General features: G+C 35.0%; 1 pseudogene across 1 annotated transcript; it reads right to left on the minus strand.

Annotated features, from left to right (window-relative positions):
- Positions 1-1,094: 1,094 nt before the first annotated feature.
- On the minus strand, positions 1,095-22,784 carry LOC143224735 (double-strand break repair protein MRE11-like; annotated as a pseudogene). The gene is made up of 4 exons (XR_013013423.1): positions 22,761-22,784; positions 21,607-21,713; positions 5,335-6,290; positions 1,095-3,930 (listed from the first exon to the last, which is right to left on the minus strand). The product of XR_013013423.1 is annotated as a double-strand break repair protein MRE11-like (transcript).
- Positions 22,785-25,649: the final 2,865 nt, after the last annotated feature.

Here is a 25,649-nt window from a genome sequence, read left to right on the forward strand (position 1 = left end):
TTAAAGCTGTGATCTGAGGATGGTGAATCTAACCACCTGGCCCACATGCTGTCTTAACTATGTTAAATAAGTTAAAGCTGTGACCTGGGATGGTGAATCTAACCATCCTGGCCCACATGCTAACTGTCTTCACAACATCAAATAAGTTAAAGCTGTGACCTGGGATGGTGAATCTAACCACCTGGTCCACATGCTAACTGTCTTCACAACATCAAATAAGTTAAAGCTGTGACCTGGGATGGTGAATCTAACCACCTGGTCCACATGCTAACTGTCTTCACTACATTAAATAAGTTAAAGCTGTGATCTGAGGATGGGAATCTAACCACCTGGCCCACATGCTGTCTTAACTATGTTAAATAAGTTAAAGCTATGACCTGGGGATGGTGAATCTAACCACCTGGTCCACATGTTGTCTTCATTTCATTATATAAGTTAGAGCTGCAACCTTGGATTGTGAATCTAACCACCTGGTCCACATGCTAACTGTCTTCACATCAAATAACTTAAAGCTGTGACCTGGGATGGTGAATCTAACCACCTGGTCCGCATGCTGTTTTCACCACATCAAATAAGTTAAAGCTATGTCCTTGTTATCTTCATTTCCTAATATATAGCTTGGGTGTGTCATGCAGTCCAAATGGAAACTTTCAATACACACAAACTTTAAACAGAGATTCATCAGTGTTACTTCTAAACAATATAGCTTAGATGTGGAGGAATCTATCCCTCCCGAATCAGGATAAATATCATTAGAAAACATCACAATAAGAAACATTATGTGGTTTATGACAATTCATTTAATTAACTACACATGTATTTATAGGTATGCTGTATTTAATTTCTTTGTTTTCTCCTACAATGTTGTAGCCTAAACAACAAAATGTTTCTTGTGCAATCATCTCTGGCAGTATGTTACTCAATCATCACAAACAAACCTCAGTAGTAGTTCTGTTCACACTGATCTTGCTTAAACAATCAGATGGCACCAACACTAGTATCAACAACATACATAATATTCATTACAAGAAAAAAGCTAATATTAATAACTAAACAATAAAAAAGGTGTCCTTTATAATAAAATAACAGAAAAATCAAAGCATTTTTTTATTTTTCTTGAAACTACCATAACAGTACACCCAAGTCTGTCACTAACTTTAAATGTTAATTTTTTGTTAATCACAGATGACTTGGTTAACGACTAGCAACATACATGATGCTAACGTTTGTTTTCTGGATATGATTCATATAAATCAAATAGTGTTGAAAATTACACTGCAGTAACATATAACTTAAAATGTTGCACAGAAACAAGTATACATTAGCTAACAGAAACACTATTGTGTAACTTTGATAACCAATTGAGTAGAAGCAATAATTTCGAGTCACAAAATCTCCCCACCAACTACATCTATATTTAATAAGAAAATAACTTTAGGACAGTACATTACAGATACGCAAAAACCAGCTAGGAACTCTGTAGTTGTCCACAAATTAAACAAATCCAAATATCCTCGACACAATTATGTTAAAAATAATTAAATGTACTTTTAAAGAACAAAAGCCATCTAGAATAGAAGGTAAGTGAATAAAACCCAAATACATGAGGCTAAAGTTTGAAAGTTTCACTGGAAGAGAAAATTGTTCAACACTGCACGCCTCCACGTGTCACATCAGAAGGTACTTGTGTACGGAAGCACATCACGATAAAACAATAGTAAACTGGCAAACAAATTTATAAGTATGATGAAGCGTTATATATTTAAAACTTATCACTAAGAATAAACACTTCATTATGCTTTGTTTGTTGACTTATTATCATGTCAGTTTTGAAATAGAGTATATTTAGCTATGAAATTATTAGAGGGTGCTCAGTTTTATTCTTTTCCAGACCTCATATTTTTGAATCCTACTTTTAAACAAAATCCTATTGGCATTGATGATTGTTGTATTCTAAATGTTTGACATTCTATAGCAAGAAAGTGGAGAGTAAAGTACACTATTTTAAAACAGTAAATAGATTTCAACTACTGAGAATAAAACATTAAGTTTCTAAACTAAAGCTGCAACTTTCTAAATTAAATGTAAATATAACTAAGAATTATATTAAAAATGTATAAATCAAACCTTAAGATGTTGTACACCTAAAAGTAGAAAGTATAGACTTTTTTTTTTTTTGCCCATAATTTCCAAACTTCATTTTGACATTTTACACTAGGGGAAAAAAAATTCCAAAAATTAGTCATCTTAGAAATAGTAGATCACAGTATCTTGGCAAAAAGTTTATTCGTAAAAGAAAGATAATATTATATTTTTATACTTCTAAAATACATTATCATTTGAGACTTATTAAAGGTAATTTTCGTTTGCAAATGGAAATTTGGTATGAAATTAAAGGTTTAATAATTTATCTTATGACTATTAATACAACCAAAGATTAAGATTGAAGGTCTGGCCTAATCACGAGAAAACTCAATTTGGAATTAAATATTCTAAGTACAGAAAGTTCAATTACATACTCTAATTAAAATGTTTTGGAACACAATAAGATGAAACAAATTTAAAGGTTTAAAATTAAATCTCTGATAAAAAACGTTTTGTACCATAAACATAGAAGTTGGTACACACAGTATTCAGTAAGTACAAACATTAATAACAAAAGATGCTGAATTATGTTTCACCAACAATTAATTTACTGCCATCAGAACTGTTATTCTACAAAATTGTATTGCTTTCTGGACGTCTTGATGTTTTTACCACAGAACGTTATACAAAATTGTAATGCTTTCCGGACATCTTAATGTTTTTACCACAGAATGTTATATACCAATGTCATGTTGTGATCAAACTGAAAACACTCGACCTCAGCAATTAAACATTAAACTTTTCTGTATCAAGTGTCTGCTGTTAATCAAATGGATTTCTGTTATCGTCATCATCTGAGTCACTGGAGTTGTACACTGTTCCTTTCCTACGCTGCTTCCTCTGACTGCCAGTGGTGGTATTTCTGCTTACAGTCTTCCTATGACTCCATTCAATTTGAGCCTGTGGCTGAGTTTTTGTTTTTTTTGGTGACAAATCATACTCATCTCCTGAACTAATTTCAACTGGCGAGTCATAAAAACTGCATTTCTCTTTCTTTAATTGGTTTTCGAAGGCTTGTTTCAAAGTATTTCTCACAGGAACTTTTGTGCCATTCTTTGTTGACCCACGACCTCTTCCTTGGCCACGACCCCTTTTGCTAGAAGCATCTTTGGATTCAGTCTTCGATCTCGATCCTCTTCTTGACTGAGCACCTCGTCCTTTTCCAAGGGCTCTAAAACGACCCAAGCCACTGCTCTCAGTTATTTCATCGTCCAGATTCATCTCACTGTCTGAATTAGGAATAATTTCTGTAGCCCTCTGACGGGTTTTTTCTAGTGCTGCTTCAACCTCTTGTACTTCTTGTGTGGTCTTCTTCCTCTCTTCTTTATACCTGTCTATCTCATCATCAATAGTTTTGTCATCAATATCTCTCTGTTTCAAGAAGTTCTGAACCTTTTCCACCTGATGGTTAATGAGATCCTGAAGAGCTTCTGGTACATCTTTATCAACAAACTCCTTAACTGCTGCTCCCATCCCTGTCTCCGAGAGCAAAAATAATCTTCGATTATCATCTGCAGCTTCAAAATATTCCTTAACCAGGTCTTCTACTCGAGACTGATCCAAACCTTCCTGTTTTAGAACTTTCTGTAACTGTTCCATGTCAACGTCAACTTTGAGAGGTTTAACACTCTCACCTCGTTTACGGTGAAAGTGAATGATATCTTTTGGATTAGCCACTCTGTCTACATACTTTTGGCCAAAACGGTTAACACTGAAAGTCTCATATTTATCTGTGTATTCAATACATGAGACGAATTATGGGTTTATTAGGCTGTTTTCTGTTTCCTAAAATAATAAAGCAAAACTGTTGTGAAATAAAGTTTATATTTCTTTTCACTATTTTCTAGAATATGGAAAAAACCACATTTTCATGAACATTAAACAACAAATACCCCATTAAGACACCACAAACTGTTACTGTGCACATTCGTGTTTTCAACAATACTTGACAATTTGCACTTTTTGCTATTTCTAATTATGTTCTACACAGAAAAGTTCTACTTTATTAAGTGTTTAACACGTACAAGATAACTAAGTTTTATTTTATAGAAAATGTACTAGACGATCTAACACTGACGGTGTTTTAATAATTGAGATGTATTAGCCATCATGATATTTTTGTTACAAATTTCAATAAGTAAATTTTGAAGGGATGTGACAAGAATTATCAGTTGTTAATTGGGCAGCTGAGTTATTTGGTGACATTGAACTGAAATGGAAAAAAGTTTCATATAATTCATAAAATATTCAAGATAGACACACCAGAGTTGGTGCAATTAAAAAAGTATTTCACACGTAGTATAAAGAATCAAATTAGCTGCAGTGTTGGGAGATTACTGAAAAAATCGAAAAACAGAATAAGAAAAATGGGTTGCTGAAAAATATAAGGATTAACAGTAAAAATGTCTTCACCATCCAAGGCAGGTCTTTGAGGTATGACACAGGAAGGTCGATGACAATTATGGGAGATCTTAAACTATACTTTAACCAATGAAAGTTAAATCAATATTCCTCATTGTGAACAGTTTATGGATGGAAACAAGATTGAACAAGGCAACCACATTAATTCTTCTCAAGGAAAGGTTACAAAGTATAAATAGCAATAAGACAGACAATATTTATAAAGGGTGTTAAAGGAGATAAATGATTGGATATGTGGGCCACTTCCTGCTATTTTTTTCTAAGCCCTTGAACAGTGGGGAGGTACCACAAGTTGGCTAATGTTACTTCTATTTCCAAGGAAAGTGATCAAAATTGTCCCAGGCCTATTAGTTTGACATTAATGTTGGGAGAAGATTTTGAATGTCTACCTTGCAAAGACATTTTACAAAGATTTAAAATTTTGTTTGATATTCAGCATGGTTTCACAAGGGCAAAATTATGTTTTGCTGACCTTTGACATTCTTTTAAAAGGTTACTGCTTATGTAGATTAAAATACAGCTGTGGATTTGGCATACTGTGAATTTCCAGAAAGCATCTGGCCAGATGCTACAAAAGTCTTGAATGTGATTCACTGAGAAGAGTTTATCCTTTCAGAAAACCCAAACCAATTCTTCCCATTTGTACAACATCTGACTGAATAAACTACCCAAACAAAAACGTTTACTCATCATCTATGTTACCAACTAAATTTAATATTTTTGCCTTAACTGACAGCCTCACCTATCACACCCAGGACTGAATATTACCTGTGTGATGACTAACAGCTTTATCTATCAAATTTTCCACCCTTTCACAGCAATAATCTACAACACGTTCAGCAATGTCAGGATCCTCTGGGTTGAGACTGGTTTCAGATAGAACCACATCTTCAATGTAAAACTGTCTGACTGTTTGTAATGGGATCTTTGACAGTTTGAAGTTCCTTTTATAAATCTGAAGCACTCCTATACACTTTGGAACAGCCTCGCCAGGACAAAGAGACGTGGCCACAGAACTGCCAGGCTGACAAACATAAAAATTCTGTTGTGCATTCCACTCTGGTTTAATTCTGCATTCGTGTTCATGTCCCCAGATCACCAAGTCTAAAAAATCATCTAGAAACTGTTCCGGTAAGTAGTTAGTCAGCCCATGTCTACTTCTGTTCTGATGTACAACAAAAAAGGTTAAACCAGGTTTCACTGTCCTCCCGTGGACGAAGCATGCTAACCTTGCCTTCTCTAAACATGCGATGTAGGCGTTCATCTCGAATAGAACCCAGTCCATAGAGGGCCAGTTTTGTTTTACCTTTCTGCATGAGAAGAGGAGACATTTTTTACATTATCCAAATCTGTACACTTCCCAAAGTAATTAATCAGGCCACTGACGCTAAGTAGGTCAAGGGATGAGAGATTTCCTTGACCTGCTGGGTCATCATGATTACCATGAATTGAAAACACTGGAATAGAAATATTCAAGTTAGGATCTTCATAGTTCACACAGGGGAAGCTGTTAAATTTAAAATTTTCTGACTGGTCACTTAGAAACTCTATTTGGATGGGTTTATCTCCCATACAGTACTTGCGTAGTAGTTGAATACAGGTATGAAGGGTCTTCCTCGAGGGTTTATTATCATGAAAAAGATCACCACCAAGGAGAATCATGTCTACATTTTCAGCATTAGCTGTGCTAAGAATCTCCTCAAAGGTGACAAATGAGTCATTACCTACAAATAAAAACCACAAAATAAATTCACTTCATCTTTACTAATTTAAGAGTGTAATAATATATTCTATAATTTGTAACATCTTTCATTTTACATTGAATTATAATATCAGAGTGCATAATTATTGAAAGACACAAATACATCAAAACTCAGAAGAAGCTATGTCACACTTAACTTATAATTAATATTCTGTTTCAAAGATGTAGAAGTTTAGATAGTCAACTGACACGTGGTGTCCTCTCATCTCTTATCCCTAGTTCTAGTAACAACTTCCCCAGAACATAGTTAATGGTATTACATGGAAGCACTTGGATAAAGCTGGACAAATACACCATGAAGTTTACAACAGTTACCATATTTTAGAAGTATGATAACAACTGAAAACATATTCAACCAAAAAGTATACCTAAGGATGTAATACACTCAGTATTATAAAATAATTCCATATTAAAAACTGAAAATAATAATATGTAACTACAGCATCAACCACCAAATGGCTTCAAACATGGATAAGAAAACATATCTATGAACAACTAATTAAATACAAGAAATGTTTTTCAAAGGCAAAGCACAGTTTCTTTTTAAAACTAAAGATGAGAGAACACTATAATTAAGTCTTCTAACTTATAAAGTCACAACATAAATGAACGAGATCAGCAAATAAGTTTCCAACTAAGTCTTCGAGACAGATGTTAAAATCATTTCTAAACCAAACATGTTTTAAGCATATGACACAAGATTTGATCAGTAATTTTCATTCTTTTGACAAATGTAGATGAAACTACTGATCTGTTTCATGCAATTTTTATTGATGACTAAGGTTGTATACAATTTAATTGAAAATTCAAAGGAATTACCAGACTTGTTTACCGAACAAAACAAGTCTGACCATTGTTAAATAATACATCAGCCCATGGTATCCGAAACTTTAAATCACGTATAAGTGCAGTACCATGAATACAACAGTGAAAACTTAACTTAAAAACAAATGTTTACCAATTAAATAATTTATACATTCTTAACTAAAACACTTTCTAAAGTATAAAGGCAACATTAGATCATTCAGATGCAGTTAAAAGTAACAAAAAAAGCTAGAAATAATACTCAGAGTTTCAATAACTTGTACCACCATAATATATCAATTACAGTTTGTTTTTTTGTTGTTAAACAGCCCATTGAAAAAGATTGTTTGATCCTTTAACATCCAGGTTCCAAGTTCTAGTAACTGTTTTGTACAGTAGATTTACTGTACGAACAATTTGGACTTGTACTGAGCTGGTTCGTTCTTGATTAGTGGAATTCATTAAATACAAAACAAAGTAAACATAAGAAAGCATAAATTCTTTATCTACCTAAAAACTACAAAAATTATAACAAAACATTAACTCTGTCATTTACGTGGACAATAGCTGATTGTACTATTCTTTCATATCCCACAAGTCTGTACTGCTGGTTAGCTTTATTCCCTGCTCTAACTCACAAGGACAGTCCCTAAAGTTTTACTAACTGTAAAGGTTGTAAACATTAACACACAATCATAATTAATACCAAACAAATGTATTTATGACGGGAAGCTACCTCACCTCATCCAAAAACTTTCTTCATACTGGCCTGTTTGTTCTCACAGCATTGCTAAACTTGTCACCAACAGTACACCAATCTTTTATACACCATTAGTGTCACATCATTTTAAAATATCAGACTACCATCCATCAACCATAGTAGTAAAACTGTCTCCCTCTACTATTCTAAAGCAATCCTGGTATGAAGTGCCCAAAACCAGCACCAACATTATATAAATCATAAACAGCACCAGTATCTAATCTGGAACAATGTATAAGTATGAAGTGCCCAAGACCAGCACTAACATCATATAAATTATAAACAGTACCAGTATCTAATCTGGAAGGATGTATAGGTATAAAGTGCCCAAAGCCAGCAGTAACATTATGTAAATTATAAACAGTACCAGTATCTAATCTGGAAGGATGTATAAGTATGAAGTGCCCAAGACCAGCACTAACATTATATAAATTATACACAGTACTACTATCTAATCTGGAACAATGTATAAGTATGAAGTGCCCAAGACCAGCACTAACATTATATAAATTATACACAGTACCACTATCTAATCTGGAACAATGTATAAGTATGAAGTGCCCAAGACCAGCACTAACATTATATAAATTATACACAGTACCACTATCTAATCTGGAAGGATGTATAAGTATGAAGTGCCCAAGACCAGCACTAGCATAATATAAATTATAAACAGTACCAGTATCTAATCTGGAAGGATGTATAAGTATGAAGTGCCCAAGACCAGCACTAGCATAATATAAATTATAAACAGTACCAGTATCTAATCTGGAAGGATGTATAAGTATGAAGTGCCCAAGACCAGCACTAGCATAATATAAATTATAAACAGTACCAGTATCTAATCTGGAAGGATGTATAGGTATAAAGTGCCCAAAGCCAGCAGTAACATTATGTAAATTATAAACAGTACCAGTATCTAATCTGGAAGGATGTATAAGTATGAAGTGCCCAAGACCAGCACTAACATTATATAAATTATACACAGTACTACTATCTAATCTGGAACAATGTATAAGTATGAAGTGCCCAAGACCAGCACTAACATTATATAAATTATACACAGTACCACTATCTAATCTGGAACAATGTATAAGTATGAAGTGCCCAAGACCAGCACTAACATTATATAAATTATACACAGTACCACTATCTAATCTGGAAGGATGTATAAGTATGAAGTGCCCAAGACCAGCACTAGCATAATATAAATTATAAACAGTACCAGTATCTAATCTGGAAGGATGTATAAGTATGAAGTGCCCAAGACCAGCACTAGCATAATATAAATTATAAACAGTACCAGTATCTAATCTGGAAGGATGTATAAGTATGAAGTGCCCAAGACCAGCACTAGCATAATATAAATTATAAACAGTACCAGTATCTAATCTGGAAGGATGTATAAGTATGAAGTGCCCAAGACCAGCACTAGCATAATATAAATTATAAACAGTACCAGTATCTAATCTGGAAGGATGTATAAGTATGAAGTGCCCAAGACCAGCACTAGCATAATATAAATTATAAACAGTACCAGTATCTAATCTGGAAGGATGTATAAGTATGAAGTGCCCAAGACCAGCACTAGCATAATATAAATTATAAACTGTACCAGTATCTAATCTGGAAGGATGTACAAGTATGAAGTGCCCAAGACCAGCACTAGCATAATATAAATTATAAACAGTACCAGTATCTAATCTGGAAGGATGTATAAGTATGAAGTGCCCAAGACCAGCACTAACATCATATAAATTATAAACAGTACCAGTATCTAATCTGGAAGGATGTATAGGTATGAAGTGCCTAAGACCAGCACTAACATTATATAAATTACACACAGTACCAGTATCTAATCTGGAAGGATGTATAAGTATGAAGTGCCCAAGACCAGCACTAGCATAATATAAATTATAAACAGTACCAGTATCTAATCTGGAAGGATGTATAAGTATGAAGTGCCCAAGACCAGCACTAACATCATATAAATTATAAACAGTACCAGTATCTAATCTGGAAGGATGTATAGGTATAAAGTGCTCAAAGCCAGCAGTAACATCATGTAAATTATAAACAGTACCACTATCTAATCTGGAAGGATGTACAGGTATGAAGTGCCCAAGACCAGCACTAATATTATATAAATCATAAACAGTGCCACTATCTAATCTGGAAGGATGTATAGGTATGAAGTGCCTAGGACCAGCACTAACATCATATAAATTATAAACAGTACCAGTATCTAATATGGAAGGATGTATTGGTATAAAGTGCCCAAGACCAGCACTAACATCATATAAATTATAAACAGTACCAGTATCTAATCTGGAAGGATGTATAGGTATGAAGTGCCTAAGACCAGCACTAACATTATATAAATTACACACAGTACCAGTATCTAATCTGGAAGGATGTATAAGTATGAAGTGCCCAAGACCAGCACTAGCATAATATAAATTATAAACAGTACCAGTATCTAATCTGGAAGGATGTATAAGTATGAAGTGCCCAAGACCAGCACTAACATCATATAAATTATAAACAGTACCAGTATCTAATCTGGAAGGATGTATAGGTATGAAGTGCCTAGGACCAGCACTAACATCATATAAATTATAAACAGTACCAGTATCTAATATGGAAGGATGTATTGGTATAAAGTGCCCAAGACCAGCACTAACATCATATAAATTATAAACAGTACCAGTATCTAATCTGGAAGGATGTATTGGTATAAAGTGCCCAAGACCAGCACTAACATCATATAAATTATAAACAGTACCAGTATCTAATCTGGAAGGATGTATAAGTATGAAGTGCCCAAGACCAGCACTAACATTATATAAATTATACACAGTACCACTATCTAATCTGGAAGGATGTATAAGTATGAAGTGCCCAAGACCAGCACTAACATTATATAAATTATAAACAATAGCTGAAAGCACATTTTGTCAGTTTCATCGATATCAAGCTACCAACAATCTAATATTTAATTTCACAGAAATGTCCATGTATTCTTCATATCCAAAATACAACGTGATGGTCTCGTAAGCTGCTTAGACAGTTTCAAAATAGGTCCTTTTGAATTAATGTAGTTTTGAAAACTCAATTTACAATTTATGTATTTTGTTTGTCAAGTAGATATGAAGAACGATTAATCCTATCAAAGTCGTCTCAAAGAACTGCTGTGTCATTCCATGTCAAACCATCCAGAGTTTGGAAAACTTTCCAGGTGACCCCTTCAGAATGCCTTGAAAAAATTTGCACGTGCTCATCTACCCATATAATAAAAAACTGCCAAAGATTAGATCAATAACTCTAATAGTTTCTGATTTACAGCCCTGTAAAATTTAAGTAATATTTTTTATTTTTGGCAAATTCATTTTCGGACAACTCTGGCTGATTAAAGCTGCAAGAGTAATGGTGGTAGAAGGCTGAAATGTGTTACACTGGCTGAATTAATCTCACAGAATTCAAAAATTGTCTCAAACCAAGTTTATCTCTCTTAGGATTTTCATAGTGAGGCTGTAAAATCAGCTGGAAACCCAAAATCGTGAAAAACATTGGTTTATGTAATAAGCCATAGCTCTGAGACTTAATATGATACAAAGCTGAATTTTGTTTTCAAATTTCCTATAATATATCAGTTGATAAATCAGCAATTGTTGTAATTAAAAGTGTATTAGATCTCCTGTAAACAAATGTAGCTGCATGCAACTTTATGATTTAGCTAAAAATAGCCCTACTTCAGGCCACAGTTTGACCATGTCACCAGTTATTCAGCCTTTTCAGATTTTTACAATATATTCTTACATCTCTGAACATGATCTTTAAAAACATCAAGGTTGTGAAAAGTAATAAATTATAAAATGTATCTCTGATATGCACCATTGGGTAAAGAACCACATTCAGGGCATTCAGTTCTCTCTTGTTAATCAGGAATCAGTCCTGCAGAATTGTGTAAAGTTTGATCTACTTGAGTGCTATGAAAAACACAAAACTGTGTCAGGTATTAGGTCACATCATAGCTTTATTCCCCACTCTACCAACACATTCTATATGAGAAGGCTATCAGATGTGTACACAGTTGTAACTGTTGGTAGTAGCAGTGAAAGTGATGCTACAGCAGCTCAAATAGAGTCTAATGATAGCAATGACAATTATCAGCCAGGGAAATATGTGGCATGCTTATACGATCATGAATGGTATATGGGAAAAATAAAAGATAGATCAGATGAACATTCCGATGCGTTGGTGTCATTTATAAAGAAATCAAGAAATGAACTGTTGTCATGGCCTGCAAGGTCACATAAAGATGAAACCTGGATTCCTTACCAACATATTCTTTGTCTGATAAGTGCACCTACCGTGCAAGGCAGTAGTGCTTACCACTATGTTCTCAGTCAAAGTGATCTCAACATAATCAAACTCAAATTTCAGAAATTTATTCAAGCTGTCTGAACAAATCAGTGTTTATTTGATGTTGTTAAGGCTAATTTATCGCCAAAACAGTTTTTGAAACATTTCATTGTCACGATTATTTCAGTTTGGTGTGACTATAATCTTTCTCAGTTATCCCCTGTTGTAAAACTGTGCTTTTTGTGTCTGATTTATCTTTGTATTTATTATATTATGAATCTTAAACTCAGCCATATCTGCATAACTGTAATACATACACAATATATTTGCATTGCCATGTGATCTTACTAGTTATGCCAATAAACTTGTTCAGAAATGAATTAATTCTTTCTTGTTTCTTACAACTTCATTGTTTAACATTGTGAAGGGCTGTAATACATACACAATATATTTGCATTGCCATGTGATCTAACTAGTTATGCCAATAAACTTGTTCAGAAATGAATTAATTCTTTCTTGTTTCTTACAACTTCATTGTTTAACATTGTGAAGGGCTGTTAGAATATTTCAATAAATTATTTTAAAGTTGTATGGATATATTTGTACACAGTAACACACCTGAAGTGTTTTGTGTCAAGTAAACAACATATGGTCAGAGAATATTTTAAAAAATTATAACTCAAAAAGTAGGTTGAACACCATCCTGATATTTTTTGTAGATCATATTCAGAGATGTAAGAATATATGGTAAAAATCTGAAAAGGCTGAATAACTGGTGACATGGTCAAACTGTGGCCTGAAGTAGGGCTATTTTTAGCTAAATCATACAAAGTTGCATGCAGCTACATTTGTTTACAGGAGATCTAATAGACTTTTAATTACAACAATTGCTGATTTATCAACTGATATGTTATAGGAAGTTTGAAAACAAAATTCAGCTTTGTATCATATTAAGTCTTAGAGCTATGGCTTATTACATAAACCAATGTTTTTCACGATTTTGTGTTTCCAGTTGATTTTGCAGCCTCACTATGAAAATCCTAAGAGAAATAAACTTGGTTTGAGACCATTTTTGAATTCTGTGAGATTAATTCAGTCAATGTAACACATTTCAGCCTTCTACCACCATTACTCTTGCAGTTTTAAGCAGCCAAAGTTGCCCGAAAATGAATTTGCCAAAAATAAAAAAAATTACTTAACTTTCACAAGGCTGTAAATCAGAAATTATTAGAGATATTGATCTAATCTTTGGGAATTTTTCATTATATGAGTGGATGAGCACGTGTGAATTTTTTCAATGCATCCTTAGTGGGTCACCTGGAAAATTTTCCAAAATCTGGATGATTTGACATGGAATGACCCTGCTTCACATAATAATCATACAAGATAAAGCAATCAAGGTAACAAAAAACAAAATTAAATTTTTCAATTATAAACTTAAATAACATTAAATAAAATTTTTAAATATGGTTTATAGCAGTAATATAAAAACTACAGTAATATAAGTTGAAAAGGACTTCCTATAGTATAATGTTAATTATTATAACTCACCAGGATGACTAACAGGTAGTTCAAACATCAGCATTAGTCACCTGAAGTTGGCCTTTCCAGTCCTGGTTTACAGTTATTTGATGTTATGGCCATTTTATAATTTCGTATCGAACTAATTGTACTTTTATTTGTTAAAAGGAATCATATTAAAAAAAAGTCTAATTTATGAATTAAAAACTTAAAATAGCACTAAAAAGTCCAATGGCCTATAAAAAACTAAAAACATTTGTAAGGTGGACAGTGTCATTGGCAATGATAAGACTGTCCAATGTTAGGGATAAACCTTGGGACTAAACATGTTTAAAATGGTGCTGTTGTTGAGAGTCATAACAATGGCAAGACAATAAATTGTAACTTATTGTGACCAGAGTGTCATACAGACAACACAGTCCCAAATAAAAGAAAACAATGACTTAAAGGGTCTTTCTGACCCTTACTGAAACAAGACATCCAAAGTCCAATAGAGGGTTCGATCTGGAAAAGTTTGTTTTCACGTTGCTCACTCTGAGTTGACCACCAATTGGCCTTGAACATACAACCACAGTCCATGTATGGAATGGACACACCAGTGATAAAGCCAGAACAGACAAACTGAGATGAGGTGTTGGTGAGCTTGTTCTTGTGGTCTGCTATCCAGAAGAACTGGAGAGAAGTAGATGTTAAAGAAGAATAAGGCAGTCAGTTTTGGATATTGGCAAGAACAGGGTGTGAACTAATGTGAAGTGATTCCATGACCAGTATAGAACTAAGCGAGTTAGTATAAATAGTGCAGTTTGAGTACTGCTTAGCTTCTATGTGGTCCAGGGCAAGAAAAATGAAATACAGTTCAGCAGCAAACACAGAAACTTTAGAGGAGATTCTATACAAACCATGGCAGAGCCCACAGAGTCACTTTATTTCAAACCATCAACATAAATGGGAATAGAGGGATGGTTCAAAAGATGTTCAGTAAATAACAGACGGTACATCAAATCGGGAGTATCTGCTTTTATCAGATGACAAAGAAAGGTCACACTTGAGGATTGTAATAAGCCATGATAGGATGGACTGACCAGTTGATGCAGCAAAGTTATCCAAAGACAGACCCAATTCATCCAACTGCTCTTGGATACAAAGTCAAAAGAAACAACAGAAGATCGTCTGTTCTGAAAAACATGGCCCACCGAGGAAGGATGGGATGCTGTGGTGAGGACTGAAGTTCCAAAGAATACAGCAAAGACAGAGGTTCATGAGACTGTGTGTGCAAGTTCTGAACTTGGGAAGTGCAAAAAGCCCAGGTACTGAGCCAAAGTCCCTAATAATGAATAAGGTCCAGCATCTTCAAAACTGAGATCCTGACAGAGCCACAGACCAGAGACCCATAGTCTAGTTTCAATCGAATAAGAGTGTGATTTTCTTATAACAAAGCCACATTGGGTTATCTGCTAAGCCCCTCCCCAAGGGACTCCAAGTTTCTGTACAAAAGAATGAGAAAGCTTTGAACCCACACAAACTTGAAATTGCCTGCCCATTAAAAAATTTATTAATAAAAATGGCCAAGTAGCCCATATAAATGAAGGTCTTACAAAATGCCATACCTCCATGTATTATCATAAGTCTTTTCAATGTTAAAGAATATTGATACAAGATGTTGTCATTTCAAGCCAAATCAGGTGGTCCATGGTGGGCGTTGTCGTCAGAACCAGCACTTGGTGGGTGAGAGGAGGTTGATGATTTGAGGAACCAAACAAGGCAAGCATTAACCATCCTCTCTAATGTCTTATAGAAACAGCTCTTTAAAGCAACTGGGCAGTAGTTTGAAGGAATCTTTGGATCCTTCCCAGGCTTAGAGAAAAGTAGGATAATAGCCTGGCACCAGGCATCAGGAAAAACATTATTCTGCCAGATCTGGTTAAAAACAATCAGAAGAATAGCAAGAGAAGCAGGAAATGGATGGTGCAGCATCTCTTAGTGTATATCATCACATCCGACTAAATTACTGCCAGACTGATAAATGGCCAGTTTTAAGTTCCACCAGTGTAAAGGGGCGATTATAGTCATAGAGACAATCAGCCCAAAAGGAAAGAGGTGATTACTCTGCCCAAGCCTGGATGGCTAAGAAGGCAGGAAGATGATAAAGCAGAAGCACTGGATACCCAGCAAAAGCTTTCTCCAAGGGTATAGGCAATGCTCCAGGCATCAGATATTTCCTGGCCATCAGAGAGCAAGATAGAAAGGGGGACAGAATTATACTGCCCACTGATCTTTTGGATCTTGTCCCATATGACTTTGGAACTGGTGGTGGAAGAGATGCTGGTTGTGAATTTAATTCAAGATTCTTTCTGGCTTTGACGTCTTACCTGTTGAGCACGTGCAAGAGCCTGCTGGAAAGCTATGCAGTTCAAGAGTGTGGGATACCTATAAAAGGTATCTCAGGCCCGTTTTTGAGCATCGCATGCCATGTGGCAGGCAAGATTCTACTACGAATGAGGATATCATGGAAAACGTGTTAAGGTTTTAGGAATACACTGAGCAGCTGCCTGAATAATACAGTCAGTCACTGCTACCATACAGTTGTCTATTGATGGCTTACAGACAATGACAGGATCAAGTTCTGCAAGAGCAATGAAATAGGGCCAGTTGACTTGATTCAGCTTCCACCAGGGCACACAGGTCAGATGGCATCAACCACCACCAGTCTCTCAAAATGAAAGGAAAATGATCACTGCCTCATGGGTTACTGTCAACCCTCCATTAAAAGTAGGAAAATAGTAAAGGGGAGCAAATTAAGAGATCAATAGCAGTAAAAGACTGACTAGGTGCATAAAATAAGTAGAAGAGCCAGTATTGAAAGAGAAGGGTTGTGATCTGAGAGCATACACTCTATGGAGTGTATCAACATCAACACCTCCCAGAGGGTTTATGTGATCTGAGAGCATACACTCTATGGAGTGTATCAAGTACCCCAAGATTAAAATTGGAGACGGCAACTGTTCAACAAGAGCATCAAAGTCTGATTGATCACAAGTCTCTTCAGGAGACAGGTAGAGAGAACAAACTGTGATGGTACGACCCACAGAAACACGGATGGCTATGGCCTCCAAAGGTGTGTCAAGTGGCAAAGACAAGGTGGGCACTTGCTGATAAACCATGCACTTGTCCATCACACAACCTGTCATTTCTGTACAAAGAAAACTGCCAAAGGGTGACTGTATCAGCAGGTTTCAGAAATGTTTCCTGTAAGGAAAGACATGCAGGATGATACAAAGCAATCAGTGCTCTGATGTCATCCAGATTAGAACATAAACCTCAAAAGCTCCATTGTATCAAAGTGGCCATTTTTATTTATGTGTAGGCAAATTGGGTGGAGAGCCCTACTGGTTTCAACCACATCTTTTTTTTTTTATTTGACAGAGGTCTATCGACCTCTATGGATTCTGCCCTAGGTCAATTGGGCAGGTCTTTGTTGTTGGAAGAAGAGTGCAGCAACTGAGGACGTGAACAAATGATTGTTTTGCATCTTGGGGTAAAAGAAGAAAATGTACCTGAGGAAATTCCCATACTTGGAACCAAAGGAAGTGAACCTTGGGGTTTGCTGGAATGAATGTTTAGAGCAGAGATGGATGTTCACATTGATTCATCAACTTTCTTAACCATGGAGGTCAAAAGACTTTTCATATGGTTTGAGAACGATTCTTTCAGAGGGATGGAGAGATCCACCTGCACTTCCACTCTAGTAGTGGAATGAAGTGCAGCATCATACTTTCAAGGTGGAGTAGTGGACAGCAACTTTCGAGCCTCAGGGTAAGTAATGTTTTCAATAACATCATACTTTCAAGGTGGAGTAGTGGACAGCAACTTTCGAGCCTCAGGGTAAGTAATGTTTTCAATAACATCATACTTTCAAGGTGGAGTAGTGGACAGCAACTTTCGAGCCTCAGGGTAAGTAATGTTTTCAATAACATCATACTTTCAAGGTGGAGTAGTGGACAGCAACTTTCGAGCCTCAGGGTAAGTAATGTTTTCAATAACATCATACTTTCAAGGTGGAGTAGTGGACAGCAACTTTCGAGCCTCAGGGTAAGTAATGTTTTGCAGCATCATACTTTCAAGGTGGAGTAGTGGACAGCAACTTTCGAGCCTCAGGGTAAGTAATGTTTTCAATAACATCATACTTTCAAGGTGGAGTAGTGGACAGCAACTTTCGAGCCTCAGGGTAAGTAATGTTTTCAATAACATCATACTTTCAAGGTGGAGTAGTGGACAGCAACTTTCGAGCCTCAGGGTAAGTAATGTTTTGCAGCATCATACTTTCAAGGTGGAGTAGTGGACAGCAACTTTCGAGCCTCAGGGTAAGTAATGTTTTCAATAACATCATACTTTCAAGGTGGAGTAGTGGACAGCAACTTTAGAGCCTCAGGGTAAGTAATGTTTTCAATAACATCATACTTTCAAGGTGGAGTAGTGGACAGCAACTTTCGAGCCTCAGGGTAAGTAATGTTTTCAATAACATCATACTTTCAAGGTGGAGTAGTGGACAGCAACTTTCGAGCCTCAGGGTAAGTAATGTTTTGCAGCATCATACTTTCAAGGTGGAGTAGTGGACAGCAACTTTCGAGCCTCAGGGTAAGTAATGTTTTCAATAACATCATACTTTCAAGGTGGAGTAGTGGACAGCAACTTTCGAGCCTCAGGGTAAGTAATGTTTTCAATAACATCATACTTTCAAGGTGGAGTAGTGGACAGCAACTTTCGAGCCTCAGGGTAAGTAATGTTTTGCAGCATCATACTTTCAAGGTGGAGTAGTGGACAGCAACTTTCGAGCCTCAGGGTAAGTAATGTTTTCAATAACATCATACTTTCAAGGTGGAGTAGTGGACAGCAACTTTCGAGCCTCAGGGTAAGTAATGTTTTCAATAACATCATACTTTCAAGGTGGAGTAGTGGACAGCAACTTTCGAGCCTCAGGGTAAGTAATGTTTTGCAGCATCATACTTTCAAGGTGGAGTAGTGGACAGCAACTTTCGAGCCTCAGGGTAAGTAATGTTTTCAATAACATCATACTTTCAAGGTGGAGTAGTGGACAGCAACTTTCGAGCCTCAGGGTAAGTAATGTTTTCAATAACATCATACTTTCAAGGTGGAGTAGTGGACAGCAACTTTCGAGCCTCAGGGTAAGTAATGTTTTGCAGCATCATACTTTCAAGGTGGAGTAGTGGACAGCAACTTCGAGCCTCAGGGTAAGTAATGTTTTCAATAACATCATACTTTCAAGGTGGAGTAGTGGACAGCAACTTTCGAGCCTCAGGGTAAGTAATGTTTTCAATAACATCATACTTTCAAGGTGGAGTAGTGGACAGCAACTTTCGAGCCTCAGGGTAAGTAATGTTTTGCAGCATCATACTTTCAAGGTGGAGTAGTGGACAGCAACTTTCGAGCCTCAGGGTAAGTAATGTTTTCAATAACATCATACTTTCAAGGTGGAGTAGTGGACAGCAACTTTCGAGCCTCAGGGTAAGTAATGTTTTCAGCATCATACTTTCAAGGTGGAGTAGTGGACAGCAACTTTCGAGCCTCAGGGTAAGTAATGTTTTCAATAACATCATACTTTCAAGGTGGAGTAGTGGACAGCAACTTTCGAGCCTCAGGGTAAGTAATGTTTTCAATAACATCATACTTTCAAGGTGGAGTAGTGGACAGCAACTTTCGAGCCTCAGGGTAAGTAATGTTTTCAATAACATCATACTTTCAAGGTGGAGTAGTGGACAGCAACTTTCGAGCCTCAGGGTAAGTAATGTTTTCAATAATTTTCAAATGCTGAGCCTCTTTTTCTTCAAACCATTTAGGGCAAGAACGAAACTAGGATGGATGAGAGGCATTACAATTAACATAATGAGGGTCTGTTTCACACTCACAGGCATCGTGGTCCTTGCCACCACAATGAGCACATGTCAAGGAACCACAACATGAAATCTTCGAGTGACCAAATTGCTGACACTGGAAACATCTGAAAGGGTTTGGAATATATGGCCATACCTCACAATTAAGATAACCTGCCTTGATTGTGGCAGATGGATGTGGTGATGTAAATATCAAAATGAGGACACTGGTCAGCATCATAATTCCATCTTTGCAAGTGGAGATGTGCCTCACTGCAGAAACTCCTTGGGTGTAGAATCCAGCAAGGATCTATAACTCAGGGATGTTCTTGAAATCCCTCTCAACAATAATTCCCTTTGACAAATTCAAAGTAGCATGGGAAGTAACCCTAATGGAGTTCACTTTGTTTAGAAGCGGATGTTTCCACCAATATGTCACCAAAGCTTCTGACTCATTTAAGAAAGCCAGGAAGTCTCTCTAGTTCCTACCAATTAAAACAGAGAGACATTTGCCCTAAAGGTATGTCTGAAAGAGAATGAAGTGTAAAACAGTGAAGTACAGGTGTTACAGATGTTGAAGATTGCTGCTTAGAATCTTCAAGATGTGGTCATTTACCTATGAACTATTTTTTTCACTATTTTATTTAAGTTTGTATTTAGGAGATCCATACCAAAAACAAAGAATGTTTCAACACCCACTGACCCCACCCACCATGGAGCCCTATGAAAGGCACACTACAGTGCCAAACAAGGACACTGCAGCAATGTCATGGTTTCATGAGCACTATACCCAAACATCAGAATCAGGTACAATGTCCACAACACCTGTTGAGAACATCCAACACTGGTACTTGGTTGACCCCAGCCCAAGTGGACCAGCTGTATGGCCCAAAGGCAACCACCCCAAGGACACCCATCTACAGGAATTCAAGGCCAAAGTGGTGTGTTAGGGTTAGACCCCTCAACCACCAGGATCCTCTTCTCTCCTTCACAAGTCACCACGCATGGCAAACACGTGGGTGAATGTTTAGATCACAGAGGAAGTAAACTGAAAGAACAGAACTTCACCAAGTACAGTGATCCACACTGAGGGGTAATGATGTGAAATTGAAGTATCATCTCTCCATACTCTGGTAAAACTCCAGAACCCAATTCAATGTACATTTAATATTACAAATCCAATTAACTTACGAATGCCCATCACTTCACAATTTATTAATAGATGTTGAAAGAATAGAGCTAAAGCTTACTCAGTACAACAAAAGTTATTCCATAATTGAGAATCTCTTCTTTTATCCTTCAATTTTTTTGAATAATTTTTGAGGTTGAATATTTATATAGCACATTTCATGTTGTACTCAAATTACAAAACTAACTTATTTTCAATGTACTCATAGTTAAGCATCTATATACACTTTATAAAATTACATTAGTTTTTTGAAATTATGAACAGGAATATCAAACTAGCAAGAAAATATTTGTTTTGCAAAGCCTAAATTTCACAGAAGTAGCAAGCATATTATTAAATTCACCTTTCTACTGATAGATGTACTAAGTCAATTTTAAAACTAATTATTCATTAGTCACAAATCACTATTTTTTAAAAACATTTATTTACTAGTAACAATTGTTACTATGCTTACTAGTAATATATGTATACACACACCTTAAAAAAAAAGATTACTTAATTACCAAAACTGTTTATTACTATGTATCCAATAGATACATTATTAAACTAATTATTCATTAGTCACAAATCACTATTTTTTAAAAACATTTATTTACTAGTAACAATTGTTATTATGTTTACTAGTAATATATGTATACACACACCTTAAAAAAAAAAGATTACTTAATTACCAAAACTGTTTATTACTATGTATCCAATAGAAAAATAACCTCTAAAACAGATGTTTGTGTTTCTAGAAATAATGTAATACCTCTAACTGCATCTCTCTCAGCATAACCTAGATGACAGTCTGTCGCTATTAGAACTTTCATAACATCTTCCTCTGACGGTTCAGGTTCACCCATTGTTGTTCTTTTACTGAAAAATAATATATATATATATACTGGTGTCATGCACAAATAGTGTAATCATTTTTCCTCTGGATCATTATTTCATATAAAAATCAGTTCTCACTATCAACAACTTCATTTTAATTATGCAAAAATTACATTTACTAAATAGTTTCATAAAGTTAATCCACTAAGACTTTTTTTTTCGCCGACAAACACCAAAAAAAATTTTATTTCTATCTTGTAATGAGTAAACAAATACATATTGTATATAACCACATTCTAACTCTCTGTAGTATATAATCACAAACTATTTCACAAAACCATAGAAAACGATAAATCTACATTTTTAAGCTTCAACTTATGATACAGTAACTAAAATTATTATAGTAGTACGGTAATCAATATTTAACTAAGGAAATATATAGTTTAACACTCCTACGAAAAGTGGGGCCTAATAGGCCACAGAGCAACTTGAAAGGTTATTAATATTAGGCTGATAATTTTGTATTTAAATGAAATTGCCATTTAAATCCATTAATGAATGGATAAACGAGATTCCCACTGTCCCTATCTACTATCTAGCGAAACCACAGCCAGGGGAACGGGCTTGGAGAAATCAGGACTAGAAACGTCTTTTCGTAGGAGTGTTAATTAAAGTTTAAGTTTTAAACAGAAGTGTTTCAATGTAATGAGTAACTAGGTCTAAACTTTGGTTACATTACAAAGAAAGAAGAAAGTTTCTTTTTCCACGATCACAAGTATATCTCACTTTTCAGCTTTCTCTTGTAGTGATAGTACTACTAACTGATAACTCACATTGTCTGTGTTTCTGACTTTATACAGTGTCAACCTTGTCTTCAAAAAAAGTAATAACCAATGTATCGTTATATAAATGGTCCTACGTTAATTCGTAGCCTTCCATAGGACTATTATCACTCCACACTAACTTATTACATGTTATATAAAAACAAACATACAGAACTGATTATCTTACTTTCCACACACACACAATAAGACCTAATAACAAACAACGATATTGTTATACCACACCATTAACATGTTGAAAACGTACTTAGTGCGACACCTACTAACTAGCCGCCAAACTGCAGGACGGCACCTAGTGGTGTTCTTAATAACTTATTATTACCTGCTTGTTATAAATTATCATGGTTAATATCTAACCATAAAATAGCAATTTAATATCGCATCAGAATTTCTCTGTTAAATTATTTATGTTGATAGAATTTATTATAAATAAATGAAAATAAGCTCCATCTGATTTAAAAGCAAATTATGATATAACTATAGTCAACATGCATACTGTGGCACAAAACAACGCTTTCGCACATTACTTTTTAATATGTTGGGACCAATATTCATTTATCTTTTTAACTATATAAAATATATCAGCAGAGAAGTATTTTATGTAAAAATCAGCTAAAATAATAAATAACTATTTCTAACAAATTAAAAGCTAAAGTGAAACACATACATTTAATAATAACAATAATAACAACAGAGAATCATATATACAAGACTGTAAATTTTACAATTTCTTTTTGTATTATTATGAACATCAACTTAATGGTTAAAAGTTCCTATATTACAAAACAATATTATATAAAAGTGAAATAACTTTACAAGGAGTCGTTTTAAAATAAGAAAACAATAGCGACGAAAGTATGAAGCCTAGTAGGATGTTTTTTAGGGAAAAATGCATTGAAAGGGCAACATAAACACAAATGACATTAAACAGGATTAAAACCAAAAGGTACAATCCCAGAAGGAACAATGTCTAATTGATTACAGGAAAGGGTAAGTTGTTAAATGGACAACATAAACACAAATGACATTAAACAGGATTAAAACCAAAACGTACAGTCCCAGAAGGAACAATGTCTAATAGATTACAGGAAAAGGTAAGTTGTTAAGTGGACATTAAATCTCCAAAACGAAAACTAACCCTCAATAGCAGACAAAAAGCCAACACAGTTCTGATGGTTTTCTATTTTGTAACGATAAATCGTTCTTTTTTTTTTCTTATCAGACTATGAGACCACTACACATTTTTAAGTTCTAGTAGGTTATTTAAAATATGTTTATCAAACTAAATTGTTAGTGTATAAACATTTGTCGAAGAGGCATAGCCATTTTAATTTAAATATTTTGTGTTTGTAAAATCTGCGACAAACCTTGCAAGTAAATATAGACTCCTTATCCTTAAAGTTTGCCTTCAACATCAATATAAATGTATGTATCAATCATTGAAAAAGCCTTTAATAATTACTGTTTAAAATAATATATAATTACCGAACAAAAATTATATTTAAATAGTAATTTAGAACCGTCTACTGCAAATATATTACTTATTTCTGGAAATATTTACTAAATAGTTAGTGCGTACTAAAGATATTTTGACAATAAAGTAAGAAAATATGAACTTTACTCTTCACATAATAATTGTTTAAAAATTATTCAGCAAACGTTTCACCAATGTAGCTTCATCAGAGTCAGTAATACAAGAACCTGCCGAAAAACAAAAGCTGTTACAACAATAAAGACATATTAAAACATTAAAAATAAATAACTGACAACCCACCCTCTTTTTATATTGTGAATCTTCTTAAACTATCTCAATACACACACAAGATAAATAAATAAATAGATAATTACGGTAAGTTGTCCATTCACTAAGTTTTCTGGTAGTTTTCTCTTCCGAGGCCCAAGATATACAAGTAGATGGCGTTTTGTCCCTTGCTGTTATTTGAAAAGCTCTTCCTAGATAGGCGGTTGGGTGAATCCACTTTTGATGATCTTCTGGAAGCAGTCCCGACAGGATCCTCAGCAGGATGAACTTTCATTCATCATAATATCCACAAATGGTTCCTCTTTCACAGAGAGCTGGTTGCTCCTTCACCGTTTCGACAACTCACATCATAAGACTATTCAAGCAGCACAAAGACAGAGCTAAAGCCACGAACCAAGTTTTTCTGTGGACTGTTAAAAGCAACAAACAGTAAATATCACCATCAACATAATAACTGTGACAGACTCACAAGCACTGTTGATAAAATTCAGAATAATTAGCCACGAGACGGATGGCAGAAAGAAAAGCAGCTGTGGGCTAAAATTATTACCTAGAAATCTTTGCCAAGAAACGGAGTGAAAATTTAAAAGGTGAAGCTGAAAAGCTTACCAAAAGAAAGCTACCTACTTATTAAATTCACAGAGAGGATGTTGTTATCATTACGTCATATCTTACCTTCTGATTTATTTGTCGAAGTTCCACTAACTTTATGAAAAACAATAACTTGTGTTTAAACTGAGAGAAATTCATTTTTATAGAGGTACAGCGAATAAAGGCAATTACCTGTCGTATATTTATTCCTATGACAATGAGCAACCAGTAAATTAGATAAAGCATTATTGAATAATGATCTTCAACTATTTGTTTGTGTGTTTGAGAGTTATTGTAAATATAACCGTGTTTAATTAACTAACTACCTTGTCGTGCTAGATAGCAGAATGTTAAGTTTTAACATTAGATAAGCCTCATCTACAGGAGTTACTACGTGCCGAAATGAATGTTTAAAAGCTCGTATCTCTTGTTTTATATTTCACAAGTTTGATTATCTCAATAAAACATACAAGATAGACCGTGAAGCTTGTGGCATGCTAGAAAGTTTGCTTAGATGTCGTTGGTGTAAGGACACTGACCTTTCCTGAAGGACACGTTACTAATAAGTCTTCTTCATGACGTTCAAATTTTCAAGACAACATTATTTACTGTTCTTAGGGTTAAAGGTCGACTTTTAAAGGAGTTAGCATTGCTTCATTGATTACATCCAGCTTACATCCGTTTGCTATAAACTTTTTTTATTAATAAATTTTGTTGTATATTATAACTTTTATATTTAAATAAACATTGAACGCAGTTTTTTATGTGCTTCTGAAAGTCATT

The sequence above is a fragment of the Tachypleus tridentatus genome, chromosome 9, assembly GCF_004210375.1.
Source record: "Tachypleus tridentatus isolate NWPU-2018 chromosome 9, ASM421037v1, whole genome shotgun sequence".
Taxonomy (NCBI): domain Eukaryota; kingdom Metazoa; phylum Arthropoda; class Merostomata; order Xiphosura; family Limulidae; genus Tachypleus; species Tachypleus tridentatus.